General features: G+C 32.3%; 1 long non-coding RNA gene across 1 annotated transcript; it reads left to right on the top strand.

Moving 5' to 3' along the window:
• Positions 1-1,618: 1,618 nt before the first annotated feature.
• LOC116662641 lies at positions 1,619-18,249 on the top strand. Its single transcript, XR_004318620.1, has 3 exons — positions 1,619-1,816; positions 3,054-3,060; positions 18,238-18,249. It is a non-coding gene; the product is annotated as an uncharacterized LOC116662641 (long non-coding RNA).
• Positions 18,250-25,429: the final 7,180 nt, after the last annotated feature.

The raw sequence follows: 25,429 nt of genomic DNA, 5'->3' as shown, positions 1-25,429 counted from the left end.
TATGATATTTCCATTCAATAGAATATTTGCCAGTCATTAAAGTACTGATACATTTCCCAACATGAGTGAATATTATGCTAAGTGAAGAAGTCAGACACAAATGCCATGTGTTTTATGATTCCATTTATATGAAATATCTAGAATAGGTGAATTCATAGAGACAGAGTAGATTAGTGATTGCTTGGGGGTGGATAAAGAAGAGAATTGGGAATGACTGCCAATGAATGTATGTAGATTTTCTTTTTGGATTATGGAAGTATTCTTGGATTATGGAATTAGATAGTGGGGATGGTTGTACAACCCTGCAAATACACTAAAAAACACTGGACTGTACACTTTAAAAGGGTGAATTTTATGACATGTGAATTATATCTCAAAACAAATAATGAAATGATACATCTAGATAGGATCATCCAATGGCTATTAAAGCTATTAAGTGGAAGGTTGATGAGGAGCTTTATAAATCATGGATTTGTCTAATAAGCAGTGAATTTTATTCAAAATTGAAGTGCCATATATTAAGTGCCTCCTGATATGATACACTAGGAAGAACACATACCATTTAAGAAATATTCTTTCCAAAAGAATTGCACTTGAATTTATCAAGTCTGTTACTACCATTTTGCATGAAATATGAAGGAGAGAAACATGTTTAGTGATTCCTTAAGGATGCAAGAAATCAAATGAAGAAGGAAGAAAATTCTACAAGGACTTTTGACACTAATAATAGTATATTCTTACCCCATTATTAGTCCTTCTTGGCCTCAGTTTTCTTATCTATAAAAAGTATCATAACTCCTTCCTCATTGTAGACTTGAGAGGATTAAATGAGTTAATGTGACAAAAAGGCTCACAGTATGGTACTGACATATATTAAGCAGTTAATAAGCTTCCTACAATAATAATTATTGTGGCATTACATATTATATATTACAGTATATTATTTTGTCATGATATAAACAGGGCAAATAATAGATGATTATTATAGATAATAAATCATATGCATTATTGTATTATTTTATGAAAAGAAAACTTAAATGAAATATTATTATTGCAATGTGTAGCAAATAATGCAGTGATAGAATACTTAAGGCAAAAATTCTAGAAGTAGACAAAAACTTCATTTTCTATCTATATTTATATTTGTAATTTATAACTATCTTATCCTATAAACAGAAAAAAAAATGTTACTGAACATTCACAAATGGTACATTGAAATGTAGGTGCAAAAATTCTCGACAATTCTTATCAAATAGAATGCAACTATGTATAAAAAGAATTATACAGTGACCAAGTGGGATTTGTCCCATATGTGCAAGGCTTGTTCAACATTCAAAAGTCAATTATTGTAATCCTTCACAGATTTTTAAAATCACATTTTCATATCAATGGATGCAGAAAAAGCATTTGACAAAATCCAACACCCATTCATGATAAAAACTTTCAGTAAACTATATAGAAGGAAATTTCCACAATCTAATAAAGAATAACTACAAAAAACCTACAGCTAATATATTCTTAATGGTGAGACACTTAAAACTTTCCCACTAGAACCAGGTACAAGACATCCTTGAATCTTACTACTCTTACCACTGCTTATCAGCATTGTGCTGGAAGTTTCAGCTAATGCACAGGAGAAGAAAAGGAAATAAAAGGTATACAGATTGGCAAGTAAGGCATAAAGATGTCATTGTTCATTAAAGCTGTTGTTCAATCATCTACATAGAAAATCTAAAATAATCAGCAACAACAAAAAAAGTCCTAGAACTATTAAGTTTTATAGCAAGTTTGCAGGATATAAGGTTAATATGCAAAAGTGTCATGACTCATTTATATTTCGTAATGGAAAGTTTGTACCTCTTAATTTTCCTTACCTATTTCACTCATTCCCCCAAACTCCCTCCTCTCTGGGAACAACCTATTTTCTTTACCTATGATTCTGTTTCTTTTTTGTCTTTGTTCATTTGTTTTGTTTTTTAGATTCCATCTGAGTGAAGTTATATGTATTTGTTTTTGTCCTACTTATTTCACTCAGCTTATTGCTTTATAACTTCATCTGTGTTTTCTCAAGCAGCAGAATTTCCTTCTTGCTCATAGCTGAATAATATTTCAAGTATCCATTGAAGTGTATCACATCTTTATCCATTCATCTGCCATGAATGTGTATCTTGATTATATTTATATTAATACAAAATAATTTGGCAATAATGAGAGAGAAAATTAATTAATAGAAAATAACTTACGTCTAGATATAAACTTTAATATAAAATGATAATAAATAATTGAAAATTAGCAGATTCACCATGTGTTTACAGAGAAATGCACTTGAACATTCAACAGTGGGGGTGAGTTTTGTTATCAGAAAATAAAATAAATTATAAAATGAAATTATTTTTTACTTTACAAAAAAAGTAGACTCATTCCATGTAGAACACATATTTATTGGGAGTTTATAACTTTGTAATCAAATGAAAAAAATCCTCTTTTACATAGATATGTTGGTATTGAAACCATCATTTGTTTATGGTTGCGTCGATATTTCTCCCTCCTGTATTTCCAGTATTTTTACATCATTCTTTTGGTTCAAAAAAAAATTTTTTTAGCACTAGTTGTTTGCTTTATTTAAATACTTTATTTAAACTCCTTGAATGTGACATTTATTTCTTTAATGTATAGTTGAAAAAATCACCTAGAATGCACTTAGATGGACAGTGAAAATACAGCTTATGAATAAAATTGTTCCAATATTCATCATGAATTGAAGAAGCAAGGAGAAAACAAAACAAGACAAAATTTTCAGTAAGATATTTTCAGGCTAATTCCTTACCTCTTTAGATTACTTAGTATGTTTTGGTTAAGTGGTCAGTTTTTGAGATAGTCTGTATAAATTCCTTCTCTTACCTAAAATATTATCCGTGTTTATAAAGGGACATGGCCAATTTCAAACTACTGATATGATCTCCTTAAACAAGGAGTTAGAAAGACATACAGTCAACTCCAGCCTCATGGATTGTAGGTATCAGAGGCGAATAGGTTAGGTCCAGAGTCATAAGGTTAACAGTCAGTTAAAACAATTGATTCTCTTTTTGAAATATTCTCAGACTTTCAGACATCATCCCATTCCCTGATCTTCCCCTCATTGATATCTAAGGGAGAAAGAAATGCTTACCAATCTCTTTTCTCAGCCTCCAAATTTATTGCCTAGTCATAAGAATGGCAGACGGAGAACAAAAAATTTTAATTGATTTAAATTAAGCAATCCTCAAAATGTGAATATGTGAATTAAAAAGGTTTCTTTTCCCCCCAAATGCCTTGGTTTTCATATCTATCAGTGTCCTCCTGCTTCTGGCTGCTCTAGTCACACCAAGGTCTGTTGATCAAATGGCCATTCTTTATTTTGATAATGTTCATGTTACAACTTCTTATGCTGCTTAAGTATTTGGCTTGAATATTAAATTAAGCATTGTGACTGAAATGGATATTCCAGAGTCTTTCTCCCGGCTTGGTCAGGGCCTATGCCACTCTGGCAAGTTGCTTCCCTTTTACATCTTAGTGGCATTATGGACACTTCTGAGTCTTGGCCATATTCTCCATCCAGCGCCTGAGAGAGTCTCTGTCCCTCATGTCCCTTCAGTGGAGTCACCATGATCCCTGCTGTATCGTGATGATACCCTGCAGCTCGTGGAGACCTTCTCTCAACGTGGTGTCACACTAGGTAGAAGTGAAGGCTAGTTCAGGTGCACAGTGATCCCAGCTGTAGTTCCAAGCCCTGTCTCTGCATGATCTTGCTGTCAAAGTTGCATCTACTCTGGATCCACTCCCTTTTGATAAAGGCCATTCTGTTGATCTTCCCCCACTATTTCAATTGAACATGGAGAAATAACCCCTCTATTATGTGCTTTTGAAACTCAGAAATATTTTGACCATGCCACAAATCTTGCTATATTCCTTTTTAACTCAGTCTTCTTTTCTTACAAAAAAACACTGGGAATGAGGAGGGAATCTTTCTTTTACTTTTACTTTTTTTTTTTTTTTACCTTGTATACATGATTCTTTCTAATTTTTATTGAGATATAATCTATATACTATAGAATTTCATATAACTTAAATTCATCATTTAAATGGAATATTTCAGTAACTTTTAGTATATTCACAGGGTTATGCAATTATCACCACTACTCAATTCCAGAATATTTTATTTCCCAAAAAGAAACACCATAAATTAACTGTCACTCACTCCAGTTCCTGGGAGCCACTAATTTTGTTTCTGTTTCTATGGGTTTATCTACTGTGAGCATTTCATATAAATAGGATCATACAAAATATGGCCTTTGTGTCTGGCTTCTTTTACTTAGCATAACTTTTCAAAGTTTATCCATGATTTTTATTTCACACGCATTAGGATAGTTATAATTAAAACAATGAAAAATAACAAATGTTTGCAATGACTGGGTGCCTCATACTTTGCCTCATACCGCTAAACTGTGGGAAACAGTTTAGCAGTTCCTCAAAAGTTAAACATACAGTCATCATATCATCCAGCAGTTTTAATCCTGAGTATATACCCAAGAGAATTGAAAACACATTTACAAAAAAACTTGAACACAATTATTCACAGCAGCTTTATCCAGAATAGCAAAAAGTGGAATTAACCATTCAAATGTCCACTAACTGATGAATGGATGAAAAAAACAGCATAGCCATACAATGGAATATTATTTAGCCATAAAAAAGGAACTTTAAAATATTTTAAAATGTATTTTGTTCTATTTTTATCAGGATAATTTTTGTTTTCTCTCTTTTCTGAAGCAAATAATGATAGGATGTGGATAGGTAGACAGATATTTTATTACTAGTAAGACACATATAAATCAGAGAATATTTTTGAAAATATTAAATTCTGAAAGATGACAAGCTAATATGAAAGTTAGATATGTAAATATTTAATTCAGTAGTATATGAGGAATGATACTCTATCTGAGAGTGGTATATCTGGCAAGATGCTATATAATAGGTGACCTTTATTTACCTTGATAATGTGTAATTATTTATCAGGGGACCAGCAGGAAAGAGGCTGGCATTCCATTCAAAGAACCTGAGGCATAAAATAGGTTATGTCTGAATTATGAGAAATAAAACTGGATAGTGTCCAAGGAAAAATCCAATATGGTCTTGACTAACATAGAGAATGTAGGTTTTAATGTACAAACTATGAAACATTGTATATGAGACTAGAAGTAGGGTGGGATAGATACAAGGAGTCCACCTAGGAGGCCATATATATGTTAAGTTGAAGATGGGTGGACTATCTAGACAGGGAGCATGCAATAATAAAATTCAGGAAAAAGATCAGGACTTGACACAGATTTAGGATTCAGTCATTTTTTATTAATTATTGAAGCAATTTTAGGAGAACACAATTATATTGCTTCATATTATATTGAGATCCACAGATATGCACACTCATATACAGTATTTGGGTTTATGGATATTCAGCTTGAAGCATTTATAATTTCAGTGTGTAGAGAAGGAATTTAGAGTCAACATATCTAATGAACACATAAATATTCGTAGAAAATTTCCCATTGGAATATTTAAACCAAACTGAAGTTTCAATATTATTGAAATGAAAGCATAATACCTAAGATTATAAGTCTTTTGTGTTATTTAAATTATAAAGTACTTATGTGAGTTTTACATTGGCTCTAGGCTTATATTATTTAGTTGATGGTAGCATTAGGTCCTACAAGTACTATTTGTGTACTGTAATTCTATAGAAACAATGATTCCTCTGAAAATTTTAGTTAGACGCATCCTATTTTGATTTATATTTTTGTTACCCATGGGCCTAGAATTTAAATCTGTTGAATTGCAGTTATTCCCTTTCACTGGGGATACTTAACCATTTTGGCCAGCGTTTATATACTTTTAATGCCTTACCACAGCTAATTTGCATGCCTATTTTATATTCAATATTAACTCCTTTGGATGTGTGGGATTCTCCTGAAAGAATCCATTGATGTATAATTCATTAACATTCACTTGGAAGCTTCTGCCCCTAACAGATTTTAGGGAAGATAATTACTAGTATTGAAAGATAGCTTTTGGTATATTTCCTATATTAGAAAATATGCTTTACATTAAAAACTCATCAAATATGCATAGTACCTTATTAAGACCATTATTATTATTTACTGAACAAATATGAGGAGTTGACTCCCTTTGTGTGGTACAATATACACATATTAAAAGGTATAATGCTTGAGTCCATTGATACCACATTGTAGCTAACTGTTTTACTTTATAAAGTGGTTTTGTAAATGATTTTGCTGATTAGGGTTTTAAAGAATCTAGAAGAGAATTAGGGGAATAATATTAAGAAAAAGACTAATGGCCTCATTAAAAACTGTTTTGCAGAAACTGCATGCACTAAAATGCACACAATAGCAACAATTAGTTGAATGAATAGGCAATGAGTCCTGATTCTCTTACCTCACCAGTAAATTCTGTCAGTACATAATTTGTGAGGCATAACATTACCTGCTAATGACTCTATGATACAGTTCAGATAGATTTTTTACAAGGAGAATCAATAACTTCAGACAGCAGTTAGAAGCTTTTACTTGGATGGCTAATATGATTAAGTGAGGGGGGGAAAAGACATCTATAATTTCTTTAAGCTTTGTCTTGCTGGAATAATAACTTTTTAATTAAATAAATCCATAGTGATTTCTACCCTAAAGAATAGTTTCTTAAAACCAAAACAATAGGCCTCATATAGAGTCACTTATTCTAAGCCCTAGGTCACCAAATTGAGACTTAGTTACAGTTTTGGTATCTTCCAGAAATGGATTCTTAAGCCAATTAATCAGGAATCACCTGGTCCGCCCTAGTGAGGTATTCTGCATGACAGACCCCTGCCACCCCGTAAGGAAACGTGATCTTGCCACAACCTAACAACTGCTTACTAGTATAGCTTTTTTGTTCCCACTCTCTTCTGCCTCTAAAAAAAGTCTTTCATTTTGTACAGCTCTTTGGAACTCCTTTCTACTGCTACCTGATTCATTAATGTTTGAATAAAACCAATAAAATCTTCACAATTTACTCAGTTGAATTTTGCTATTTAACACATTTAATAGTTTTTTCCAATGATTTTATTGTGAAGTTGTATGTATATTTTTACTTATTTTTAACAATCACAAATGTATTTCTATTATTGCTAAAGAAAATAACATCAACAGTGAGCAAGCCATGACAAACCTAGTCTCAATTATGAGTACATATCCTTACTGTAGTTGCATAATACAGTTTTAAATAGATTTTTTTCTACCTAAGTACACAGTGCTGTACATTATGTTGCTGTGAAGGATGAGTCTACACTTCTGCAGTCTTGTGGAATCTCCTTTGCCTGAGTGGTCATAGAGCATCTTAAGTTTCCTCAGGCTTACTTGCGTCCCAGTAGAGCTTTGACTTAAGATTCTCAGGAAGACTTTTAGATGCAGCCAGAGAAAGGAAGCAAAACTCCATGGTATAAAGTATGGTTTATCTTTGCATTTGAATTTCTTGACTCTTGCTGTTGTGAATTATAACCTTACTACCAGTCATGTGTAGATTTGGAGGCTGGGCATGTGATGAATATATAAATAAGTCTTTAAGTGCTTTTAACTGCTACTGATCCAACTCAAAATTCATTGCTGTCCTCCTTTTCCAAAAACTCATCTGTATTTCTGCCGACACATTCATTTTGTGTAGCAGAAAAATCATTTTGTATAGACAAGCCTTTTCTTCTCCACGTGTTTTTAGACTTAACTGGGGTTCAAAGATACTGATATATAATATTATTTTAACCATAAATCTTACATCTTTATTGCAGCTTTGGATTTCAAAGTTTTAGCCTTTAGTTTTTCTAGGAAAGATTGGTGTTTCCTTCATTCAGTTCCCTGAAAATCATTCTGTGAAGCAGATTGCCAGTTTTATAATATACTAACCTTAGTGGGGTACTTTTTAGACATCTAGGAGAAATGACACATTTCATTGATTTTTTAAATATAGTTTTTATGATTCATGCATTCATTTATTTATTTTACAATTATTTATTTGATTCAATCTATACTGACTATTGGGCTGATGTTATGGAGACCATAGAGAGAGCTGGGCATAATCCTCCCTCTTCAGCAGCATGGAATTTTGTTTTACTCAAAAAACAGGAAAACTAAGGAATTTGATCATCTTTAACAAAGGCTAAATACTTCCCCTTTCTCTGAAAGTAAATTACCTGATGCTGCTTACCTAAATCATTAGAGAATATTAATATCAGTCAGTTACTCATTTGGCACATGTTTATTGAACAGTAGCTGTGTTTTGGAAATTTTCTAAGATCAGGTAAAACCATGATAAATAATTAAGGCTCCATTCCCTATGAGATGTTTCGTTAGTATCTAAGAAAAGAAAAAAGATAAAAAGACAGCTAAAATATGTTGTGATGGGTATAAAGGAAGTAGATAACATGAGATAACATTGAAGTATCCTCTAATCTAGGCTAGACTTGGTCTAAACTAGATTGTATGTTGCATGTTATCCTAGAATAAATGATACCTAAGAGAAGACCTGTATTACAAGCTCTAGGTAGATGGATTTAGAGAAATGGGAAATGTATACTAGAGAGAGGAAACAGCATGTACCCTAAACCAGAGTGAAACAATGGAATACTTAAATAACTGATAAATGTTAAGCATGCAAGATAGGAGAACTGTGAGAGATGAGGGTGGAAAGGTAAGTAGGAGGCAGATCTTACCATATCTGGATATTAGCATGTGAGTGATGGGGAGCCAGTGAATGGCTTTTTAAATAAAGAGCAATCCAATCAAATGTATGTTTTTGGAGGCTTCACTCTGTACACAGTGTAGAGATTGAATTGGAGAGAGGAAAGATTTCATTGGAGGAAAACTGTTGAAGTAATTCAAATGAAGGATGTCAGTTATCTAAACTAGTATGGTTCTTAAAAAATGGAGAACTGTTTAGCAAAATAAATTTATAGAACCTGGTAATTGAAGGGATTTTTCTTTCTTTCTTTCTTTTTATTTATTTTTTGCCTTCACTGCTAGCTTTATGGTCCAGAATGTACAGTGAAAAGTAATTACACCTCAAGAAAATTCCCAGTGCCCTTGGTGAGGAGTTGACTCAGATGCAATGCCCCGTAAAGTCCTGCTATCTGGCTAGGAAAAGAATAAAAGGTCGGAATCTTCAGCCTGGGCACAACCTTCATTCTGTCAGGAGGGTAAATGAGATGCTTCCTACCTTCCATGCTGCCCCTTAATAATGGCAAGAGCAGGTCTATCATCAGCCTGGTTGTTGAAGGGATATAAGTCAAAGATGGCTGCCAGTATTATATGTATTTTTATTTGTTTATGTGGATGGGATTACTATCATTGTGCTTATGAATCACATTGGGAGGAACAGATTTTTTGGAGAAGATAATGAGTTTTCTTGTAGATCAGTTAAATTTAAGGTGGCCTTGGGTATCCAAGTAAAGATATTTAACTGTTTAGCTGAAAATGTATAGGCAAAATGTACTGACCAAGGGCTTAGATGATATTTGCCAAGGAGAGTCTAGATCAGAAGAGAAAAGAAAGAGGTAAAAGTCAAGAATGATGACAAAGAAGGAACTGCCACAGAAATGTGAAGTGAACCAGGAAAGCTTAGTTATCATCAGATCCAGGTCAGAGAATATTCCAAGAAGGAGAGTTGTCAATGCCACTGAGAATTCAAGAAAGATAATAATGGAAGTTGGGTTTAGTAACAACAAAAATATTGATAACTTGCAAGAATATTTTTCGGAGTTATCGTAAGTATAGTAGTTAAATTCTAAAGGGTGGTTCAGAGAGTGGGAAGTGAACAGGTAGAAAAAGCAAATTTAAATTAACACAACACTACCTGAAAGTTTGGCTGGTGAATTAGCAATAAGAGAGGAAGCAGGAGTAAATAGAATCACAGGGAGCAATTAGCTTTACGTAAACTCTCCTACTCAATTTCCTTTCCCTCTAGTTTATCTTCTCAGAAGGGATTATCTTTACATTATCCTCCAACTAAATATTATCAGTAGTAGATCCTCTTTGCCTCCAAGTAACCTGGAATACAGATGCAACCAGATGCATATTAAATGATAATCAAGTAGGGTAAACACCATCAATGTTTAGAATACTACCTCAGCCATTGGCTGAATGGGAATGACAAAGGGTCCAGATAAAATTTAAAGCACTGCTTTACTTTAAAAATCTCACTGGATTTTGTATCCCAGGGCTCTATTCTGCCACACAAAGGTACTACCTTAATACCTAGGTCTTTAGGGGATGACCTTTCTAGGCAGGTGGAAGATGTCCCTTATGAACATCCCCACCTCCAGTTTCCATTCTCCTAATCTTCTTGGGTCCCTCTTCTTTAAGCAAACATCCTCCCCTTATTTCTGGTAGTCTCAGACATCCATTCCTTCTAGAGATGCCCTAACTCTCCATATAGAATGATGAAATTCCCATTTCTCAGTCCTTTCTTCTGTTTTATAATACCCTAGTCTTTATTACCTGCTAATTCCAACTAGTTTCCTTTGGCATCTTAAATAAAAGGGAAGCAGTGCTTACATAGCAATGAGAGTGGCTCTCCATGCAAATACTGAGTTCTGTTTTTTTCATGGGAGGGGAAACATGCTGGGGACTTCCATGTCCTAGGGAGAATGTTTGTTTTCCATCTTTTATGTGAAATAAAATAGAGGCTAACATCACTATGTAACATGGCTTCTCATTTAGAGGAGAAAGAGAAAAGGCTTCTATATCACAACAGAAAAGAAAGAGCATGAGGTAAAAGATCTTACACTACCTCTCATTCATCGCTTTGTAATCTTGGACAAATTACTTAATGTCTCTGATAATCAATTATTTTGATCAGTAAAATAGGGACAAGAATAATGTTTACTCAGGAAGACAGTGGTGAGAATGAAAATGACAAGGTAAAAAGTTCCTAGTACATGGTAAACTCTAAATAAATGTTATACATTATTACTGATGACTTTCACTCTTAGAAAGTAATAATCTTACTTTCAAACTTACAGTGCTAAAAGAACCTTTACCACATTTTCACCTAAACTAAGCTTTAAAGTTTCTTTAGGTCAAAAATGGTCAAATATTGATTTCATATTATTCAATCTAATATTATTTAAAAATGAACAATGCCACATGTTTGACCATGAGACAGTAGTAAGAAGTGTTTTGAAGGAATATATTTCCACTTTCCTACCATTCTTAGGAGGCAAGAGAGCTTCTTTTATAAAAGAAGGACAGAAAAAAGATATTTGCTAGTGTGGTAAGGGTAGTAGCCGACTTCTAAAAGGTTATTTATTGAGTAGGTTAACATATTATATCTTTACAATTTAAAAATTGTGTTTATGGTTTTATTTGGGTCTGAATTTGTTATAAAATTAAGCATTAGTAAAATTCAGAGTATATAGTAAGCTTTATTTCTCATGCATATCTTTCATGATTTAAACACATTATTAGTTGATATTAATGCATTTTCCTAAAGATCAATGTAACTTTCCTGGAGCATCTGGTCATTTTAATGATACTAAACCTCCTTCTAATAGTGCCCCAGATGGAACTCCCTTTTAAGCATTGGCCTGCAATAAATATTAAATTGAGTAATTATGGACACAAACTTCTAATTGTTCTCTCTGATTACAGAATAAGAAAGCACTCAATTGGGCATAGCACTTTAGATATAATTTAATGGAAAATGTAATTTTCAATACATATTTCTCTGTGGTCATAAGGAAGCAAAATGGGAAATAAATGTTCTTTATTCAACGATTAAAGTTTTAATGTGATTTCCAATAATTAACTTGAAATTCCCCAACGAATATACCTCAGTCAACAAGTACACTTCTCAAGCTTTCTTCTCCTAGAGTCTATGACCTTTTGTTCAGGAAACTAATGTTTAAAAGTAACAAGCAAATTTTCAGCCAGAATTTTACTATTCTTGAGGTGGGAGAACACACAGGAGAAAGAAGACCCTAGGATTAAATTCAAACTCAGATAGACATTCTATGGTATTATCTAACATTATGCAGAGCCTACTAGGATTCATCTGTTAAGAATAAGACTGCATATTAAGCACACACACACACACACACACACCCCTTCCAGCTACTGTTTCTGCTCCGTTCAGCCTTTCAGCAAGATACTTTCTCTTGGGCTCTGGTTTTCTCAGTTAACTTTTCGTATGAAAGAATCTGTAGTGCCCTTCTCCATCTTCATCTTCTATAAAGGAGGGATTCTTATGATAAATATATATTCTGCTGTTAAATTTTTAATAGCGTAATACAGATTTGTTGAGTGCCAGTTAGATAAGGGGAAATGTTATATAACACATAGAGAAGAGTATTGTGGAAAATGGTAGTGCAAGAATGAATGAAACATTTTTCTCTTAAACCACAACTCAACAGTTTGAGTGTTACTTAGTGCAAGTGCAGGATGACAGGTCTTAGGAAAAATTTAAATCCATTAGTTTTATGAAAACACATACCTGCCTCTTATTTGGCAACTTGTTAGAAAGAAAGAAAATCAATAAAAAAAAAGAAGGAACAAAGGAAGGAAGGAAGAAAGGAAAGAATCAAGCAAGCTAGATATGAAATGTTGCAAAATAATGCCTCACTGAATAAAATTATGTACTAAGATTTGGAATATTAATAGAGAGCTGAGAGAACCTCCACTTCTGTCTGCTAGTTGCAAGGGCAGAAAGGTCTCAGATGTGTCTAACTCTCAGTGGATAAATCAACCCCAATTTTAAAAAGGATTTTTTTACCCTTAAAAGGTCTACCTCTATGCCACAATAAATGGTTTGGGGATTATCTAACACTCTGGATTATCTGCACCATTAGTGAGGATAATAAAGAGCTGACTGCATTTTGCATTGAAATATCACGGTCTGTTACGCTCATGAATAGTCTGAGAATGAAGCATTGGAAAGTCTCTTGCTGCATTTATGCACAACAGTTTAACTGACTGCAGCGTGGTTGATAGGATTTTTAGGTTGTTTACAACTGATGGTACATCCATCACTTATTCAATGATTAGTCTCAAAATTATCAAAATTGATTATAGTGGATATTTATACAGATATGGTCTCAAGAAACTCTTAATTTTTATTCTTCAAAACAATGAGGTATTATTTCACAAATGTCTTGTCTTGGGTTTCTGTGTTTCAGTTTTCTTGGAAAGTACTAGTTGTCATTTTTGCCCTCCTTCTGTTTTCAATGGCATCAAAAGGAATTATCAAATACTAATAATTTTTTAAAAATTTATTTTAAGTAATGTAAAGGAAACCAATCTCAGTTACCAGCATTTAAAACTCTGATAGATTGGCAGAAATGCATTTTCCCTAAAAATATTCCAAGCATTTCTGCTTATGGAAATCATAAAAACTTAAATGAGTTTTTTCCCCCTAAACATTACCACATGTCTAGGACTTAAATATCCCTATCAAACTTATGATAGAGATAAAATTCCTTTGTGTTCTTCTCCAAAGCTATTTTTGTTATTTTTTCATGGTCCACGAATCATAGTGATGCTGGAGAAAATGGCATTCTTCACTCACTAAATCAGGCATGAATTTGCAATGGTATTTCATGCAGAATGTCTGGCATAGATCATATTACTCTTTCTAATTTTAAAGTTTTAAAAATAACTGTACAGTGTTTTATTTCTTTTAAAAAAATACCCAAGTACTAGGAAATCTTGAATGGTAATATTAACTACATCATTTATCTCACAATGATAATATTTAATTAGAAATAGCCTTTAGTGCATTTTTCTGCATTTATAAGGAAATAATAAAAACAAAATTTGGATACTGCTGTCACTAAAGAGGTTTATATAAATGACTTTAGGAGACATTTCCCCTGTATCACAAAGTTCATTCATTCACTATTATTCCATTCATTTATTCTTATCTTCATAGAACTTACATTCTAGTGGGATAGGTAAACTGTAAACAATAAACTACTCTGCTTCTGACTTGAACAAAATACCACAGTTTAGAGTGGGGAATCTTGTTTCTTGAGTGGCTGCCAGACAATGCAACCCAGCAGGGTGGGAAAAGTTAACCCTCTGAGGAATGAATTTTACTCAGGGCAAACTGAAGATGGTAAAGAAGTAGGCAGATAATATTCTTCTCATTTCTCCTTTCCATGTATTATTATCAAAGAGAGCAAAACTATCTTTAGATTGAGGGTGAAAAAAGTTCTAGACCAACAAAACCCGAGAGGATTTAGTATCAATAGATTTGGGAGATAAGATCAGAACAGTGTTATAGAGGAAATCTATTTGGAGGTACAAAATATACAGTGTCCTCTTTTGGAGAAACCAGTACATGACTTTACCCTTTAAATTGTAAACTTTTAGAAGTGTTTTGTAGTCAGGAGGCAGACTTGTAATGTGTTCTTTGGTTTCTACAGTAAGAATCTGGACACAAAGCCTTAGGCATTATATGCCAGTTAAGCAGCAGTTCAAGTTAGCAGTCTATACCTTGTATGGCATGTTAGGCCACAGGTTAGTAGCTGGTTCAGTTAGTCGCATGCCTGAGACAGTTAGTGCTGAACTCAAAAGAGCTGAAGATCTCACTTAAGGAAAATCTAACATCTCAGGAAAGACAGAGGCTATTTGTCTAAGCAACTAAATAGAGGCCTTAATCCTAATCAAATGTTGGGCCATGGAGACCGCAAAGACACATCTCTTATTGCAGAATGAGTACATGCCAGTCACCTGGGCCTCAGTAAAGGTGGTTCATGGAGGCCATCTTAGCCAAATGGAGGAGAACATCATGTGAAATTATGCAGGTGCAGCTACATCTGGAATCACAAGCCTGGCAGAGATGGTATCACATTTTTTTAGGTATAATTGAACAGAATAGTATTTGTGACTCTAAAACTGAAGGCAGCTGGGTTTTACCTGAACTAATAGCACTTAGCTTTGAACTGTCAGTGACTGTGATAGACAGCTCACATCTTACGTTTTATTGACTAGGTTGAATAGAAAACAAAGACAGTTCATACAGGACCTTGAGGCAATTCATCATTACATCACCAAGCAATGAGACCATAAAAAATTCTTTTTAGAGCATCTTCTCCAGAGGCTAATGTTTGAATTGTTTTGTAAAAATGATGAACATGGGGGCCAGTGATCTGATTTGTTTATCTTAGGTACGCTATTATCTTTTTGGGGCTCTATAAAAAGCAAAGCACAGAGATATCAACTTCTAGGTACAATAGGGCTGCTTCAAAAAAAAAAAACAGACAAAGTACAAATGTAAATGTGTCTGTGTGTGTGTTTACCATACCCATTTCACAGGTCATGTTCCCTAGGGATCAGACTGAGACAATAGACAATACCTGGAAGAGAGTAAAAGAATTGTAACTGAGCAGAGGAAGAGTTGGCCTCCTATAAAGTTGTAACAAATGCCTCAGCCAAACCCATAGAGAACTTTGGAGCTAGGATTTTGTTATGCTGAAATATCCTAACTTCTGTCAGGTTTGTTTGCCGAGTCTGTCTTTGTGTCCCCTGCCTTTACTGCACAATTTACATTGTAGAAAAGAATGGTAAAATTATGCATATTATACTACATATAATTAATAATATTTATATACACAAAGTGTGTGTGTGTAAAGGACCTAAAACTTCTGAATCAACCAGAAACAGGGAAGCAAAAGCAAAAATTCAAGAATTCCAGAAAAAGGAGGAACTGCAAAAAGGAGAGGTAAATGATACCTATTTCCACTCCAACAATTGCCAATTTTTGTTTAAAAAAAAGAAATCCAAATAAATGCAGCATTTGAATGAATACATGTGTACCTCATGCATATCTAGTCATTCAATTTATGTCAAAGACGTTACTGCAAATAAAAAGAAAGGCATGATCTCTTCATTAAATGGTGCTGAGTCAAGTAGACATCAATCTGTAGAGAAGGATGAATGAATGCTGACTGATTCCACTTTTACTCTGCAGAGAAAAAAGTTAATTTCATAGAGATTGAAAATCTAAATAATAATGATAAATTTATAAATGTTTTAGAGGAAAATGTTGAAAAATATTTCTATAATTTCATGAGCATTGGGTAGACAAAGATTTCTTGAAAGAACAGAAAAATTGTAACTTTAAAGAAAAAAAAATTGGACTATTTTAAGGTAAAGAAATTTCATCTATTTTTTAATTAAAACATTGAGGAGGCAAACCAAAATGTTAGAGAACATAATAAGAATGCACCAATAATGGAATTGTACTAGAATATAGAAAGAACTCTGTAAGAAAATGGTAGATAATCCATGTAAAAAGGTAACAGAAATGTTGAATTTCACACAAGATGCTTTCCAAAGACCTCTTACATATGAAAAGATGTTCAATTTCTCTAGTCATCAAATAAATGAATTATGGCCATAGTATAATGCCACCACATATTAATCAGAATGATTACATTTAAAAAGACAGGCAATATTAAGTTTTGGCAAGAAAGTGGAGAAACTGAAAATACTATTCACTGCTTGGAAAGAGAAATTTGGTATGGCCAGTTAAGGAAACTCTTTGGCAGTATCTACTGCAGTTAAACATAAAATATAGCTTATGATCATGAAATTATAATCTTAAATATACACTAAATTGAAATGTGAATATAGATCACCAAAAGATGTATATAAATATATATATATATATATTTTATTAAAAATAGCTCCAACTAGAGACAAAATGTCCACCAACTATAGAATGGATATATAAATTATAGTATGTTCACAAAATGAAATTCTCTATGGAAATGAAAATCAATGAGCTCTTGATCTATGCTTCAATATAGATGATCTTTTTTGGGGGGGTGGGGGGTGTTAATTAGGTTTATTTATTTATTTTATTATTATTATTATTTTTTTAATGGAGGTACTGGAGATTGAACCCAGGACCTTGTGCATGCTAGACATGTGCTCTACCACTTGAGCTATACCTTCCACCTGTTTCAATACAGATGAAAGAGCATACTTTTGAGAATGAAGCCAAACACAAAAGAATATATACTATATGAGCCCACTTATATGAATTTCAAACATATACAAATCTAAACTATGATGTTAAATATGAGAGAAGTGGTTTTCTGGGCAAGAGGTAAGGGAGTAGTGACCAAGTGGAACATGTTGAGGGTTTCTAGTTGTCAGTGATGCCTCATTCTTTTAATTGGGATGTGTACTAATTATATGAGATATTAATGTCATGAAAATGTATTAAGCTGTGTACATATATTTATATATTTTTCTGTATGCCAGTTAAACTTGAATAATATTTTTACCAAAAAATAAGAGGAATGTAAGAGCAATGGGGATGGAATAATCCACATTATAAAATCTTAAAATAATTATACATAGTTTCACAAAACAGAGTGCTGCAGCTGCAGAAAGAATTACAGCCCTGCTTAGGCTCAAGAAAGTCTCAGGCTAAGGCAAGAAGAATAAGAATTGGGGCATTAATTTAATTGCATAACTTTTAAATCAAAAGAAGAGAGATTTTTATTTTAGAAAGTAATTTCTTTGGTTTTGTGGTGTGTGTGTGTGTGTGTGTGTGTGTGTGTGTGTGTGTTTGGATTGTAACTTTTATTGGGATTTAGTTATTGAATACATTTTAACCCAGGCTTTTGATAACCAGAGGGATTTATATTATATTTTAACATGGACTCTTTAGGTTAACATTGTATTGTTGGAAGTATACACACACACATATGTATAAATGCAGAAGCAGGGCTATATGGCTGGACATATCAGCAAAGGATAATACAGAGAGTGAATAGTCAGTCTTGGGTACAGAGGGGCTTTGTAATTAATTAATGTACTATTTAGATTAATTTTAGAGCCTCTGGAAGCAAAATGATTATTTTCCATCACTCCCAGAAATTCCAAAGAAATATTGATTGATAATGGAGGTATGATCACATGAAGGTGGGGACATATATCCTGAGAGATTGCTGATCTCTTCTCACAAATGAGATGACCATAGTCCTGTTGACTGTATGCTGATGGTTAAGGACAGAGAGTAAATAAAATAAAATGCTAGTACAGTTATAGGGTTATGCTTCTTCCCAAATATTTATTTGTATTTTAAAATAGAAAGGTTGAATGAAGCTCTCAGTCATGCCAAGGATGAAAAAAATACTTTGGTCAGACTTTCTTTTATTTATATGAATAAGTTTTTGATCTCAGTATATGGGTAGATTTCTGAAAACATAAATATAGAAAACTGTACAATAACATTGTAAATAACTTCGTGTTAAAATTAAGCGGTTATGTCCATTAAATAGATAATAGAAAAGTGAAAAGAAAAGAAAAATTGAGAACATTGTTTGTAATTATGCGACTAAGGGTTGTTATCTTGATTACATAAAAATTCTCAAAATTCTTTTAAGAAAGGTAGCTTTCTAATAATGAAGTGGGCAAAGCAAATTGATAGTCATTTCAAAGAAGAGAAAATATGAATGGCCAATGAAATATTAAAAGATATCTAAACATCATTTTAATAATCTAGAAATGTAAATTAAAACAATATACATGTTACAATATATGATACCATTTTACTGAAATTAAAAAAACTTGAAAGTTAAACAACACCAGTTTAGCCAACTTTAACAAAATGAAACAATGTGAATTAGTCAATGCTATTGTGGTTCATAAGATTGTTCTTTGATACAACCATTTGGAAGACAATATGGAATTATATCAGATGTTTGAAATTGTGCATTCCATCAAATCCCTAAATTCACTCCTAGAATTATACACTATACCGAAACCTTTGTACATGTGTAATCCAAAATAAGTAAAAGAATGTTCATATCAATACATCAGCATAGATAATAATAGCAGAATCCTGGACACAATCCAAATGTCAATCAAGATCACATTGGATAAATAAGTATGGTCTACCAATTCAAAGGGCTGCTATATTGCAGTAAGAATGCATACTCTATTACATTGTAAAGCTTGAAATAATCTTATAATTGTGATTATGATAGCATCAAGAAATGAAAATGGCTAGGTATACATTTTGTGTCCAGATGGGGAAAACATAAAAAAAAAAACCCTCTTGTTCAAAAGTGACTTCTACAACTGAAAATATAAACCATGTTTTTTGGTAAGAAGATAGCATAATTGAGATATCAATTTTACCAATATTCATTAAGAGTTTTAATATTAATATAATTAATTGTAATACCTAAATTTATGTACTTTAAAATATTATAGGCTTAATTCTATATCTTAATATATATGAATTTGTGCAATCCTCCAAATAATCCTAAGAGATAGATAGTATCACTGCTGTCACTATTTATAGGTATGCAAACTGAGGCACAGAGAAATTAAATAACATGCTGGATAGTATAAATGCTGAGATTGAAATAGGATTTAATCTATAGTATGTGCTCTTAACCACAACAATATGCTAAGTCTGTGACTAAAAAGAAAGAAAGACCATTTTCTTTTCATGAAGTAGACAGCTCCTAATATATAAATTGTAAAATGAATAATTAAGAATATTCATAAAGGTATTTTAAAAAAAGAATAAAGAGAGTGGAATAGCCTTTCCTAAACATATTATAAATCTTCAATAATTGAAACTTGAATTTGGCACATGAACAGACAGAAAAAATTGAACAGAATAGAAAATCCAGAAACAGACCCAATTATACATAGTGTTTTAGAATGCAGTAAAGGTCTGTCTCAAGTCTACAGTGTAAAATTAGACTTTTTGAATAAATGATATTTAGACATCTGGTTAGTCATATGGAAAAGATAAATTTTGTTTCCTACTTCACCAAATTGTACATCAGGATAAATTCCAAATGGATTAAAACTTAAATTAAAAATATGGAATAATAAAAGTACCAGAAGTAAATATGGGTATATACTTTTGGGGAGAAAAGAACAAAAAATTTGGAACACTATTAGCATTTTAAAAATGCAACACAAAACCTGTAAGTCATAAGTTAAAGATTGATAAAATTTATTACACTAAAAATCTAAAAAGCAAAATACTATAAGTGAATAAATAGGTTAATGACATATTGGCAAAAAATTATTGGCATCTCATCAGACAAAAAGGCTGTCTTAATATACACAAGACTCCAGGAAATGAACAAGAAAAACTCAAAATCCAATCAAATAAAAAGGAGGAAAGGACATACATGGACACTTCACAGAGAAAGAAAGATAAATGGTTCTAAAACATATAAAATATGCTCACACTCAATCATAATCAGAAAAATGCAAATTAATCTACAGTGAGATGCTATTTTCATTCAATGGATCAGGAGAAATGCAGACTTTGACAATATATTTGTTGGCGACATTACAGAGATACAGCCTTTCTCACTAATTTTGGGGGTGAATCTAAAATGCTGTAATGCCTATGCTGCATATTTTGCAAAAAATATATCAAAATATTAAAAAGGAATTTGTCTACCCACTTGGCCCAATAATCTCACTTTTGGAAATTTTTTTTTCCTATATATCTGCCAGTTTACAAGGTGACATTCAATAGTATTTATTGCAGAATTATTTATAATTACAGAGTTTTGGAAACAATAGTCCATCACTTTTATCATTTCCATTAATTTGGCCAATAGGGCACAATTTCTATAAAATACATTTCATATACAAAATAAAATACTGTGTAGCTATAATGCTTCATTAGATTTCCTACTTTTAATGTAAATGACATTAAAATTAAAGAATCATAAAATTTATCAATGATCTGAGTGGCAATTTATTCTAACAGGAAGTGAAAAAATCAGAAATAATTATCATGGAATTTGAACAATTATGAATAATTTGAATAATTACCATTATTATCAACCAGTTCATTCTTCAGGCATAAAACAATTATAGAGACGGTTCTTTGAAGTCAATAGCAAGTCATAAGTATTTCACTGCTTTGATTCACTAAGGTACTTCCAATACTTAGTTTTTTTTTTTTTTTAACCTAAACCTTGATGATAAATTCTAATTTATTTTAGAATTGAGAAAGAGTCAGTCTTGATCATACCACTTTCTCTAACAAAATACAGCTACTTTTTCCTTTGGCATACTCAGGTATGGTAAATATTTTCTTGTGTTATGATTGACATTTTATTATGAATAGATTAATCATCTGTCTTGCATAATATATACTATTGGTCTAATCTAAAGTTGCTATATTGTTACATCCTTTTGTCTTGTTTTTCCTGCAATTAAGCTTTATTACCACCAGGTGGTGATGAAAATACCTTCTATCCATGCACTTCAAGTTTTTTAAAAACAGAATGGTGAGATTTTTTTTAACCAATTTCTTACTACATTTAAAAATACAACCTCTTTTAATGAGGTCCAAACCCTCAAATGTTATATCTCAACTCAGCTAAAATCTGTAATATTTTTCCAGTTTTATTGAGAAATAATTGGCATACCTCACTGTATAGGTTTAAGTCATACAGCATGATGGTTATGAATGCCTTCCTCCAATTTCTCCTTACCCCAATCTGTCTTGGGGAACCACATTTCTGATTTATTTTTCTATGAGTTTGGTTTGTTTGTTTTGTTTTCTGGTTTCTAGGTTTTGTCTTTTTTTAATTCTGCATATAAATGAAATCATACAATATTTTTATAACTCTGTCTGACTTATTTAGCACAATGCCTTCAAGATTCATCTATGTTGTGACAAATAGTAGGATTGTCTCTTTTTTCATGACTGAATATTTTTATTCCATTGTATACCACCATTCTTTATCCATTCATCCATCCATGGACACTAAGGTTGTTTCCAGGTCTTGGCCATGGTCAATATTGCTAGTGTGAACATGGGGTTCAGCTATCTTTTGGGGTTATTGTTTTCATTTCCTTTGGCTATATTCTCAGAACTGGAAATGCTGGATCATAATGTAGTTCTATTTTAAATTTTGTGATGAACCTCCATTCTGTTTTCCATAGTAGGTGTACCAATTTACAATCCCACCAACAGTGTACAGGGGTTCTCTTTTCTCCACATCCATGCCAGCATTTGTTACCTCTTGATGATGGCCAATCTAACAGGAGTGAGGTGATATCTCTTGTGGTTTTTATTTTATTTTCCCTGATTATTAGTGATGTTGAGCACCTTTTCATGTACCTATTGGCCATTTGTATATCTTCTATTCAGTTCGCTGTTATTTTTTAAATTAGATTATTTGTTGTTGATGATGTTTGTTTTGTTTTTGTTTTTCTATAGAGTTGTATGAGTTCTTTATATATTTTAGAAATTAACCCCTTAGCAGATACATGGTTTGCAAATATTTTTCCCGTTCTGTAGATTGTCTTTTCAGCTTTTTAGTTTGATATAGTCCCACTTGTCTATTTTGGATTTTGTTGCTTATGCTTTAGGTATCACATCCCAAAAAATCATTACAAGATCCACATCAAGAAGCTTTATTACTATGTTTTCTCTAGAAATTTCAGCTCTTACATTTAAGTCTTTAATCCAGTTTGAGTTAATTTTTGTGACTGGTGTAAGATTTGGTTCCAGTTTCATTCTTTCACATGTGAATATCCATTACCCCAGGACTGTTTATTGAAGAGCCTGCCTTTTCTCCATTGAGTTTCTTGCCTCAAATATCAGTTGACCGTATATGCTTGGGGTTATTTATGAGCCCTTGATTCTCTTACAGTGGTCTATTTGTCTGTTTTTATGCCAGTGTCATATTATTTTGATGATTACAGTTTAACTTGGAATCAGGAAGTGTGATACCTCCTGCTTTGTTCTTCTTTCTTAGAATTTCTTTAGCTGTTTGGGGTCTTGTGTGGTTCCATATAAATTTTAGGAATTTTTTTCTACTTCTGTAAAAATGTCATTGGAATCTTGGTAAAAATTGCATTCAGTCTATAATTGTCTTTTGGTAGCACATTTTAACAAATAATAATTCTTCCAATCCATGAACACGGACTACCTTTTCATTTATTTGTGTCCTCTTTGATTTCTTTCATTAATGTCTTATAGTTTTCAGAGGAGAGATCTTTCACCTTCTTGGTTAAGTTTATTACTAAGTATTTTATTATTTTTGATGCTTTACATGGGACCTTTTTTGCATTAACTTTTTTACATTCATTTTTCAATAATGTATCAAATGTTTTATTTGGGATTCATTTTGATTAGAAATAATGCCCAGTAATTTTCAATGTAAGTTCCCAACATCAATGCATATACATGAGAACTTACTATATTCTGTCTATTGTTGAAGTTCAGTGAAATTATTTCATTAATAATGCAACCAACCACTCCAGTCAAGAAATTTGCATTGATAGTCTTATATTATACCTAAACACAAATCTAGTATCTTCTTATTTTGTTGATAGAATGTAATGCAAAAGTTTGGATATCAATTTACGGCTGTGAAAGGGAACGCATCTCGTCTGTCTTATTACTGTCACAGCTGCAATGCTGAGAGCAGTCAGCATCTGCTTCTTGGTAATCACATCAGTTCTTTCTTTCTTAGTATACAAGTTCAAATGGTAATCACTTTGAAATTCTACAATAAAATGCTGATAGATAGGGGACCTTGCCATCACCCTGGAAAATCACCTGCCTCTTAGTATTTGCCATTTAATTAAAACAGCATCTGAAATAATGGAACGAGGGCGCTGAATATACTCTAGGAAACAAGTGCTGCGGAGAAGCTGTGGTGCCTGTTGTTAGACAAGCATTATTATTTATTAATTTATGGATTGCAGTGCCCATGTATCAGCGGACTTTATGACAACAGAATCAACAGTGTAGCCTTGAAAACAATAAAAATCCAAGAAGGTATGCTTTCCTCAAACAAAGAATAGCAGTAATGCCCTTTTGATTTAATAGAGAGAAAACTCTAGATACTCAGCTTCTTGACAAATACCACATCCAGAATTTTAAATTCTCAGGGAAATTAAATTGCCTTAGATGACCTTCAATCAATTGTAAAAGAGGAAAAATTTTTATGCTTTAACCCTCAGTCCATTTTGGATTAGCACAGTTTATTTTAAGCCTTAATGGTTATATTTCCTATATCAGTTTTACAAATGTGTCTGATATTTCTATCAGTTTTCTGGAAATGTACCTGTCATTTTTGTCCACATTAAATAAATAAAATAAATTTATTTTTTTCAACTCTTGAGTAAATTTTATTATCTTTAAATATGAGGTCAATAGTATCTTTTGATTTATGTTTTAAAATATCCTGGGTGTATTTAGAGCCTAAGAAAGATAAAAGTGGAAAGAAAGTCATTCTGTTTAAAAAAATCCTAACTAAATCACTGAAAAATAAATAGACTTAATATAAAGCTTATTTAATTCTGTACAGTAGCTATCACTGAATACATTCCACTCGTTTTGTGATGTATTGGGGGAATGTAATGACTGTTGTCTCCTCAAAGGCTATTCTTGGTCTTTACTCTCAATGCAATTCAAAAAATAAATTATTTAATAATCCAAAAAGAAAAAGAAAAAGTACAGCTATTGTTGACTGCCACTGAATATAAAAGTACTACTTTACAGAAGAGATTAAAATGAGACGTCTGTTCAAATTTTATTTCAATGTTTCACTCAGTGAAATTCTTAAGACTGGCATGAAAAATTTATATCAAAAATTAGAGAGGAGCAAATGTTAAGGAGAAGGTGGGAATGTAGGAAAATCTAAAATAAAAGAACCTAGAATTCAGTATACTAAAATACCAATACCAATACTGATATTAATTAATAAATATACTTTTTAGAATGTTGATTCAAAATGCTTTTTGAGGCATCCTCTTTTTGAACAACCTTAAATCATTAAAATATGTCATCTTCTTAAGCATTAAAAATCGAAGCTTGTCTTCAAATGCATGGACAGTTAAACTTTTGGTTTTCAGCACCTACAAAAGGATATTTTATGAATAAATTGTAGACAAAATAAATTAATTGAACGAATAAATCATTAACAATAACAGCACAAATTATTTTGGTTTTGAATTTCATTGTCAGTTCCTTTATTTTAGTCTGACCTAAAAAATTAGTTATAAAATAAAAACATTTGATTTTTTTAATTTGGTTATAACAAAATTTCTCCTAAAAATTAATTTAATTTATTTTAACTAATATTTATTGCTTTCCTCCATGTTTAAGTCACACTGCTATAATGCTATAACTAGGGCAAAAAAAAGAAAACAAACAAAAAAACCAGCCAGATGGCCATTGACCATTAACTTGAAGCTCATTAGAAAGGCAAAATAACAGTTATGATATGATATAATCAGGGCAACTTTAGTCTGCCTGCTTGTACTGGCATAATCCATAGTGATAAATGGACAGTTGCTACCTCTGGGTAATGACATTTGTCCAGTGG

Source organism: Camelus ferus, chromosome 3 (genome assembly GCF_009834535.1).
Source record: "Camelus ferus isolate YT-003-E chromosome 3, BCGSAC_Cfer_1.0, whole genome shotgun sequence".
NCBI lineage: Eukaryota > Metazoa > Chordata > Mammalia > Artiodactyla > Camelidae > Camelus > Camelus ferus.
The sequence above is the reverse complement of the archived record's forward strand: the minus strand, read 5'-3'. Positions and strand labels throughout refer to the sequence as shown.